Here is a 10,966-nt window from a genome sequence, read left to right on the forward strand (position 1 = left end):
TATTGATATAAGATTGTGAAGATCAATCAAAATGATTTATGATAACTTTTTAATATGGTGCTAGCCCATTTTAAAATTTAAAAATGGTAGCTAGTATGATGAGGAGGAGGAGAAAGAAGGAGAGAGCGATGTTGATGGTGATCTCTATGGCAGAGCACACGATATTACTGTATCTGGAAAGAGGTACACCTCTGATTATGAGCCATTTGCAGCTCCATTTTGACAGATGCATCTAGACCAGTGAATAATTATCACTTTCTCCCAGAGCTCAATTTCTTTTAAATATATTTTATCCCCCCCAGTGACACATAATGTTACTTAGACCATATTCATCTATTAATTTAAAAAAGCTGTCCCTTCAAAACTTCTTCCAATTCTTTATTATACAAGCAATAGATGTTCTCTCTTGTCCTTAATTGCCTCCACAATATTAAAAGTTATTTCAAAAACTGTCAATTGCTCTTCTGTAAGTATACAGTTGTTAAACAATATCATCACCTGTACGCACAAATCCTTGTTTAAATTCAATGAAATACTCATTAAAAATCCTCAAGGGAAAGTAGGAAAAGGGAGATTTTATATGTGATTTATTTTTCCTAAAGACAACTTCTATTGATCTTCATTGGCTTTCTACTACACTAGACCATTTTGTCTTTATATCTTTACTACTTGAAAGCATTAAAATATTTTGCCAGGTGTAATTTCTAATTGTCTTAAATAAATGTTGATCTCCTTCCTTCCTCAGGGAGGAGTGATTGGTAACAAAACAGCACAATAATTGACCAGTAGTTTTTGTTTTTTGTACTTAAAATTTTTTCTTTTGATTCTCTGAAGGTGTTCTGAGACTGCCAGTTCTATAAGGAAAATACATTTGAAATTCCTTTCATGACAAAAAAAAAAATAAGCAGACAGGGGTAGAGGATTTTAATGAATCTTCAACACCAGGAGTTTGGAAGCTTTTCGTTGTGCCTCTTCAATCTCACATTGCAAACACGATCTGTATAATAATTTGGTCACGCATTCAGAACACAAGTGATTTTTCCTCTTTGCAAGAAATGTTTATTATATGTTTTATTTCTCTCTTTTTAAGCTTCCATTTATTTCATAGTATACTTCTCTCTGACTATAAAAGAATGAGTAAAAATGGCATATATTTATATGTTTCATACTTTTCCTCAAGCAATGTTCTTTTGGTCCAACTGCAAAGTCAATACCTTATAGCTACAAAAGCGGAATGGTTCTCCCGTGAATAGATTCTTCTGGCAACCTGCTATCTCTGGTGCTCTCTGCAGCCCTTGGGTGGAGTTGTTAAAAGGTGCATTCGGGCTGTAGGTGACGTAAACATAGAGGAGAATATATTTGAACTGATATGACTATCTGAGCGGCTTTAAGGATCTGCTCTCACAGTCAAGCTATCAACTAGATGTTCAAATGTCAGAATGCTCCAGGATGTGGCCATGGATTCCCTGCAAACACTTCTGTGCCTGTCCCTCAATGTTACTGGTTAAACGTGCTAGTGCTGCATTGTACATGGCTCCCGGTTTGTGGATGACAAACTGGTTTTGTAGTTTTTAAATTTTTATTATTTTAGAGAGAGAGAGAAAGAGAATGCAAGCAGGAGAGAGGGGGTAGAGTAGGAGAGAGAAAGAGAGAGTGAGAGAGAGAGAGAGAGAGACTCTTAAGCAGGCTCCATACATGGAGCCTGCCATGGATCATAATCTGAGCCAAAATCAAGAGTTGGATGGAGTCCCAATTATATATTTTTTAAAGGTTTTATTTGTAAGTAATCTGTACACCCAACGTGGGGCTTGAACTAACAAGCCCGAGATCAAGAGTCACATGATCTACTGACTGAGCTAGCCAGGCACCGTGGTTTTGTATTTCTTATGAAGAATATACATAATTTGTCTTAATTCCCCCATATGTAATATACATGTGATAATTTGAATTCCCTAAGGATATTAACGTTTATATTAGTTGCAGAACATATATCTTATGAGTAAAATAAAGACCGTTCAGGTTGTTCTAACTTGTATAATGTTTATTATGGCTGTAAAATCTGTCTTAAGAAAATACTAAGAGAAAGCTGTACTATGAACATATAATACCTATTGCAGCTAAAGTCTTAATTTGAAGAGAGATAAGAGATAAAAGTCCTTTTAACCACAAAACCTAGACCCACCAATTGAAGGAATTATGATGGTTATTTATTGTGCTTCCTAAAACAAAAAGAGGGAAAATTAATTTTCAAGGCACTTTATTGATTTTTTTTGGCTGATACTTCCGTACATATTTATTTCTGGAAAGCATTCCCTTGGCAGTTCCCTGGAGTATAGTGAAGTGAGACCACTTGTACTCCCTTTGGTATTCAAATATCATTTTAGGCAACTGCAATTTTTAGTCACCTAATTAAGTCCCTGGATAAACTGATGAAAGAAATAAAGTTTTACCTGAATCTCTCTAAAGGAGCTTCAATTTCCCCAGCGACCACTAGCCTGTGTTTCAAATGAAGTTACGTTTACTTTTAGACAATTATCTTCTTAGCTCATTCTCCTAACCAGCCAGACTCTAGGATTTTGGTCACTAGAAAAGTTTTTCCAACCATCCCCACTCACAGGAATGATTGAGTATTCTCCCGCATTCTTTTGAACAAGGTCACTGAAAAAAAAAATTAATTTATTTGGGGAGTGCGGCACACAAGCCCATGGGGGAAGGGCAGAGAGAGAAGGAAAGAGAGAATCCCAAGCAGACTCCCTGCTCAGTGCAGAGTCCCCCGTGAGGCTTCATCTCACAGCTAGGAGATCCTGACCTGAGTTCAAATCCAGGGTCGACACCCAACCGACTGAGCTTTGCAGATACCCCTGAACATATTCCCTTTAAATAAAAACCACTGATGTTTAACAAAAAAGCACTGCTGCCCTTTAGTGGGCATTCCTTCTCCCCAGGCTCACCACTGTTGTGCTTACATTGACATTAAATCCTAGAGGGTTCTCTATTCTATACAGAAGTGGAAAAAATCATCCATCATATAGTATACTTTAATTCCCAGTCTCCCAGCTACATGGAGAACTTCCTCCTTGCGAGTATCCTTTGGCTAAAGAATGCCATGCAAGTAGACTTTGTGGGGATGAATTCTACATCTGTAGAAATGATTGAATCAAAATATATTCTCCATTTGAACCTTGTACTATCAGTTTCCAAGTTCTGTATGAGTTTTCTTTAAAAATTCATAGAGAGGATGGAAATCCCAAAGATGAGAGGTAAGACATCAAAAAGAGTTTGGCTAGTATTAACATATCACTTCATATCAACAATTAGGATTATGTGGTCCTACTTGCTATTACAGCACAGCATTCTGTATCTCTTGGTGGAAAGGTCTTACCTATTCTATAAGCTGACCAGCTCTGCACTACCTCATCTAATCCTCGTTTTATGTTGTGATATATTTCTTCTCTTCCACCTGAGATTCTTTGAGCTTAGGGGCTCCATTACATCCATTTTTGTTAGCCCAAGAAGTGTACAACTTGTTGTGTGTGCTCTTATTTAATCAAGACATAATTTTGATACTAAAAATATAAACAATCAAGAAGCTCAGAGACATTAGGTAGGAAATATGAGTATTAATTTTCTCCATTGTTTATATCAGCAATCATTCAATACCATCCAAAATTTTCAAATGTAGTTAAAATGATAATTCTTACTTTTGCTAAAAATTAGGTCAGCAAATGTGATTAGGAAAGAAGAGAAAGAAACAAAAGAAAAGTAAAAAAAAAAGAAAAGAAAAGAAAGAAAAGAAAAAGTCTAAGAATAATTCAACAAATATTTACTAAGGGCTCCTCTCTGTACGAGTCTGTATTACATGACCAATGGCTTCATAAATGGGAAATACAAGAGGCACTGTGGGGGCAGAATGGGTGTGGTTTCAACAATGGAGATGCTATTGTTTTCTGCTCAGTTTTAGTCATATATTCTGATTATCATAAAAGAAAAGTGGAAAAATCTTGCTGTAACTTGATTTTTGGTTCTAATGAGAAAATGACCTTGTAAGGACACCACATTATTCATATTGGGAAGAAACTGCTTCTTTTCTGTTTCAAAGCAGCTTAGAAATCATGGAATTTTGTCTATCCTTTAAAGGTCTGCCTTTGTTTGGTTCATGCAACAGCTGCACAGCTGTTTCAACTGAACCTTGATACAGAGTTTTCTAGAAAAAATTCCATTTGCTGAATCAAAGCAGGGTGATATTATTCCTCTACAATTATACAACAATTAGATATAGAGATTTCTGTCAGCTTCAGGAGAACTGGCTCTGAAGTACTAAAAACCCATGAGACAGTTCTGCAGGATTTTGGCATGATGTTAACCTACAAAGACATTTGTCCTACATCTTGCCTTTCTATAGCCTCCCATCCTGGATCTCATCCCAGTCTTTGGATTTAAACTGCAAAAATGTTCATTATCTTAAGGGAAATATAGTAAGTACAATGGAAAATGTGCTCTACTGATGTATTAAACTTTATTTTAGGTGTGTCTTGGGCCAAATTTTATGTATATTCCTCCAGAGAAACTTACTGTAGTGTGGTAAATTATCAGATGTATTTGATTAATTCATATGTAAAAGACAAGCAGATCCAGGTTTGTTTGTTTCTTAAATTTTTAGTAACTGTCATGACTTTTCCAACAAGGCTTTTTAGATACATGTTTTCCTTTTTTTTTTTAATTTTTTAATGTTTTATTTGTTTTTGATACAGAGAGAGACAGAGCGTGAGAGGGGGAGAGGCAGAGAGAGAAGGAGACAGAACCGGAAGCAGCTCCAGGCTCTGAGCTCTGAGCTAGCTGTCCGCACAGAGCCTGATGCGGGGCTCGAACCCATGAAAGTGAGATCTGACCTGAGCCCAAGTCAGAGGACTAACTGACTGAGCCACCCAGGCGCCCCTAGATACATGTTTTCTAATCCTGTGATTTTACTCTTTTATTCGTAATTATATGTTATAAAATTGGGATGTACCTTATTTACTTTTTCACGAGATATTCTGAACTCTTTCAAGTCTATCCTCTTCTAGATGTTACACAAAAATGGGTGGATGAAGCAGCATCACCTACGTCTTTACATTTAGGAAATTTCTAACAAAGGTACTTTTTGACATTATTTAAAATTCTAATTTCTTTTTATAAGTAGAATTATTTTAATATTTATTTTTATATATTTTGAGAGACAGAGAGGGAAAGCAAGAGCCAGGGGAGGGGCAGAAAGAGTCCCAAGCAGGCTCCTGGCTGTGCTGTCAGCGCAAAGCCTGACCCATGAGGTGCTCACAACTGTGTCACAATGACCCGAGCAGAAACCAAGAGTCAAACGCTTAACCAACTGAGCTACCCAGGCTCCCCTTAAATAGAATTCTTTAAAATGTCTTTAATGTTTATTTATTTTTGAGAGAGAGACAGAGTGCAAGCTGTGGAGGGGCAGAGAGAGAGGGAGACACAGAATCTGAAGCAGGCTCCAGGCGCTGAGCTGTCAGCACAGAGCCCAACGCGGGGCTCCAACTCATGAACCACGGAATCATGACCTGAGCCAAAGTTGGACGCCCAACCTACTAAGCCACCCAGGTGCCCTTTCAATAGAATTTTTGCAGTGTATTTACTTTGTAAAGTAAAAATAAAAAAAATTAGAGAAGAGTTGGACATTTTTTTTTCTCCCTATGCCACGCTCCTTATTTATTTTCATATTATGCCTCTCAGAGAGTATTATCCTGCAGATGCCAATCATCCAAAAGTTTATTTAGGAGTAAGTTTCAGCTACTTGAAAACAATGTTCTGTATGCATTGGGACTGCATGCCTGATGTTAAGCTTGTTGTGCTGGCCAGTAAGAATTATATCAAGACACAGATGAAAGTCTTCTTAAGCCTTACCTCACTTTTGTGCCCTATCAGTCCCTTGTAGGAAAATCTTAAAATTTATGGTTGTTTGTTCTATCACCAGACAAGTGTGGAACATTTTTAAGAAGCTAAAAACCCAGGAAAATATCTTTGTATTGTCTTTACTCTGAAACCTTTTTACAATTGGGCTCAGATAACACTTTTGTACTTGGCATTATATGCACTACTCTTATTTTATTCAAATTAGAAATACTAATTAGAAAAATCCACAATAAAATTGTTCATTTTTTAAATCATGTGCATATTTTTAATAAATTAAAATGTATTATTTGGATAACACTTTTGAGGTATCAGTGAGGTATTTACTTAAAATTAGAATAATTGTAAAAGGCATAAGTTGAAAACTTCTGGTAATAGGTCATTTTCTTCTCCAACCTTGATGTTTCCAATCCTCTCCAATTTCGTTTTAGTTTATGTAACTTTGGGAAAGAACTTCTACAGTCTAATATCCAAATTGTCATCTCTATGACTGGTGAACGCTAGTGCTTGGGTTGAGTCCAGCATTTCAACGAGCTCAGAGATTACAAATCACTTTTCATGAAGACCTCTACAAACATCATGGAAGAACTAAGGAAATTACATCAAGCATCCCTAATTTGAAAGTACTGAGATTATTGTTTGTACTGTTTAAAAAAAGTCCATCATTCACTACCATTTTTAGCATCTCTGTGTCATTGTGTTTTTGAGCTTTCCTTAATTGAGAAAATTGTAATATATGTGGTTATGTTATTTTTATAACTTTTCTCCTTGAATCAGAATTATATAATATAGTCAGGGATCCCTGACTTTAAGAGGATTCCCTAGTTTTCTAAGTTATGGCCTATGAGTATTAAGTCCAAAGGGACCATAGTTTGTTAATTCTTAAAAATTACTATTAGAGACATTTTATATATACAAGTGACTATTTTGAATATGGAAAACATAAATGTAATCCATCGCTTGTTATTATTATCTATATCCATGAAGATAAGATAAGAATTGTATTCTTCTTTACTATATGATCCAGTAATTCCTTTACTGGGTATTAACCCAAAGAAGTTGAAAGCACTAATTTCAAAAGATATATGCATCCCTATGTTTATTACAGAATTGTTTATAATAGCCAAGATATGGAAGTAACCCAAACATCCACTGACAAATGAATGGATAAAGTTGTGGTATATAAATACATACACATATACACATACACACATACAAACAATGGAATGTTACTCAGCCATAAGAAAGAACAAATAATGCTAAATGAAATAAGACCATCACAGAAAGACAAATATCATTGGATTTCACTCATATGTGGAATCTGAGAAATAAATTAACAGAGAGGGGAAAAAAAAAAGACAAAAAAAGATTCTTAAATACAGAGAGTAAGTTGGTGGTTGCCAGATGGGAGGTACTTAGGGAGGTGGGTGAAATAGGTAAAAAAGGGATTAAAAGTACCTTACTTTGATGAACACCAAGAAATGTATAGAATTGTTGAATCAATGTATGGTACATTCTAAACTAATGTAATGCTGAATACTAATTAAATTTGAAAAATCTAGTATTCTTAATTATATAGTGTTTCATTTATAGTGTTTTGATATAAAATTGATATTTTACATAAACCGTCTTTGTTTTAATTATGTATACATAAAAAGCAATAACAGATTTATCATAGGCAGTAGATTTATTCTATTGATGGCATATAATAAGAGGAAATCTTTTAAACTGACAAAAAAACCCAATACATTATAATCTATAATTATTTTGGTTTTATTTTATTGTTGAGACTCAAGAAATAAAAATTGCATTATCAATTAAAGATCACATATTCTTTACCTTTTAGAGCATTTGTAATTATATAAAACCACTGGCTCTTTATCTGCTTCTAAACGTGTTAATTTGTCAGTGATAATTATCCTTAACAAAACACAGCCTACTTATTACAATCAAAATGTATGAGTCTTAAAAGCACCTTTATAATGAGTATAGAGTGCATTAATTCTTTTACAAAGCTGTCTTTAGACTGAAAGACATCAAAGCCAATAAAAACTAAAATTAAGGGCTAGATAATGAAAAAAGAAAAGAAATCATTAACGTTGCTATGTAGTCATTGTGACCATTCCGCTGAGGCTGTGTATCAAATAATAGTCTTTGGGACATCATTCTATACCCAACAATGTGTCATTAAATAAATAAATCTGTGACAGTTCCTTATAAAACTCTACAGGGAACTTTTTTCCCACAGAACATCGAATATTCTATTATAGAACCATAAATACACTGTTTTCATGAACTGTACATCTGACCTTGAAAATAAGGTTAGAATTTAAAGTTCTTATACTTCAATTTCTTGAAAAAATGCCATGAAAATATATAGTTTCTTGTTACTGCCTGATTGTTAAATTTGATGGGAAAGTCATGAAAATAAATGCTGTATTGCATCACCAGAGCTTAAATGAATCTGCGTGGCTCTAAAAAGAACCACCCAGAAGCCAATATGAGAGAAGTATGAGTAGAATAAAAAATTTTATTTGGTTTGCTTCTGATTTTCATTCACTTCACAAGAATGGATGTTTGTAGTGAAATTTCTTGGCATATTTCATGTAAGGCACTGCTTCTGTTTGCTTAGAATAGGAGTTAATGGAAGAATGGAAAGAAAAACTAGGTTCAATGATTTGGTCTCAACTGTGTTAAGAGTCGTAAGACGCTGCGCAGTGTAAATTTACATTTGTGCATATCATGTTGATTTTTTTAACAAAATGATCTGCATGGTTATATTCTCTGATCATACTATCTCGAAAATCTTATCATATATCATGCTGTTTTATGTTATCCTCCCTTTATTTATTTATTTATTTATTTTTTGTTATGAATAATTACATTTATTTTTAAAAATAGTTTATTGTCAAATTGGTTTCCCTACAACACCCAGTGCTCTTCCCCATAACTGCCCTCTTCCATCACCACAACATCTTTCCCCCCTCCCCCTTCCCCTTCAACCCTCAGTTCCTTTTCAGCATTCAATAGTCTCTCAAGTTTTGCATCCCTCTCTCTCCCCAACTCTCTTTCCCTCTTCCCCTCCCCCTGGTCCTCCATTAGGTTTCTCCAGTTCTCTTGTTAGACCTAAGTGTGCAAACATATGGTTTCTGTCCTTCTCTGCCTGACTTCTTTCGATTAGCATGACATCCCTCAAGGTCTATCCACTTTCCTACAAATGGCCATATTTCATTATTTCTCATTGCCATGTGATACTCCATTGTGTATATATACCACATCGTCTTGATCCACTCATCAAATGATGGACATTTAGGCTTTTCCCATGTTTTGGTTATTGTTGAAAATGCTGCTATGAACATTGGGGTACATGTGCTCCTATGCCTCAGCATTTCTGTATCTCTTGGGTAAATCCTTAGCAGTGCTATTGCTGGGTCATAAGGGAGTTCTATGAATAGTTTTTTGAGGGACCTCCACACTGTTTTCCAGAGTGGCTGCACCAGTTTACATTCCCACCAATAGTGTAGGAGGGTGCTCGTCTCTTCACACCCTCGCCAGCATCTATAGTCTCTTGATTTGTTCATTTTAGCCACTCTGACTGGTGTGAGGTGGTATCTCACTGTGGTTTTGATTTGTGGTTCCCTGATGATGAGTGATGTTGAGCATCGTTTCATGTGCCTGTTGGCCATCTGGATGTCCTCTTTGGAGAAGTGTCTGTTCATGTCTTCTGCCCATTTCCTCACTGGATTATTTGTTTTGTGGGTGTGAAGTTTGGTGAGTTCCTTGTATATTTTGGATACTAGCCCTTTATCTGATATGTCATTTGCAACTATCTTTTCCCATTCTGTCGGTTGCCTGTTAGTTTTCTTGATTGTTTCCTTTGCAGTGCAGAAGCTTTTTATCTTGATGAAGTACCATGGGTTCAGTTTTGCTTTCATTTCCCTTGCCTTTGGAAATGTGTCGAGTAGGAAATTGCTGCGCTGGAGGTCTAGGAGATTTTTCCTACTTTCTCCTCGAGCGTTTTGATGGTTTCCTGTGTCACATTCAGGTCCTTCAGCCATTTTGAGTTGATTTTTGTGTATAGTGTAAGAAAGTGAGTTCCTTTCTTCTAGTTTCATTCTTCTGCATGTTGCTGTCCAGTTCTCCCAGTACCACCTGCTAAAGAGGCAGTCTTTTTTCCACCGCATACTCTTTCCTGCTTTGTCAAAAATTAATTGGCCGTACATTTATGGGCCCAGTTCTGGGTTCTCTATTCTATTCTATTGGTCTATGTGTCTGTTTTTGTGCCAATACCATACTGTCTTGATTATGACAGCTTAGTAGTAGAGGCTAAAGTCTGGGGTTGTGATGCCTCCCGTTTTGGTTTTCTTCTTCAATATAACTTTGGCTAATCAGGGTCTTTTGTGGTTCCATACGCATTTGAGGATAGTTTGTTCTAGCTTTGAGAAGAATGTTGGTGCAATTTTGATGGGGATTGCATCGAATGTGTAGATTGCTTTGGGTAATAATGAAATTTTCACAATGTTTATTCTTCCAATCCATGAACAGGGAACTAGAAGGGAAACAGCAAGAGCACCCCAAACCCAGTAGAAGAAAAGAAACAATAAAGATCAGGGCAGAAATAAACAATACAGAATCCAAGGTCGAGCAGATCAATGAAACCAAGAGTTGGTTCTTTGAAAAATTAAACAAAATCGATAAACCTCTAGCCAGGCTCCTCAGAAAGAAAAGAGAGATCACCTAAATAGACAAAATCATGAATGAAAAAGGATCTATTACAACCAATCCCGTAGAAATACAAGCAATCATCAGAGATTACTATGAAAAATTATATGCCAACAAACTGGACAACACAGAAGAAATGGACAAATTCCTAAATGCACATGCACTGCCAAAATTCAAATGGGAAGAGATAGAAAACATGAATAGACCAATAACCAGTGAAGAAATTGAATCCATTATCAAAAATCTCCCAACGAATAAGAGCCCTGGGCCAGATGGCTTCCCAGGGGAATTCTACCAGACATTTAAAGCAGAGCTCATAACCATTATTCTC

Source organism: Suricata suricatta, chromosome 2, assembly GCF_006229205.1.
Source record: "Suricata suricatta isolate VVHF042 chromosome 2, meerkat_22Aug2017_6uvM2_HiC, whole genome shotgun sequence".
In the NCBI taxonomy this organism is placed as follows: Eukaryota; Metazoa; Chordata; class Mammalia; order Carnivora; family Herpestidae; genus Suricata; species Suricata suricatta.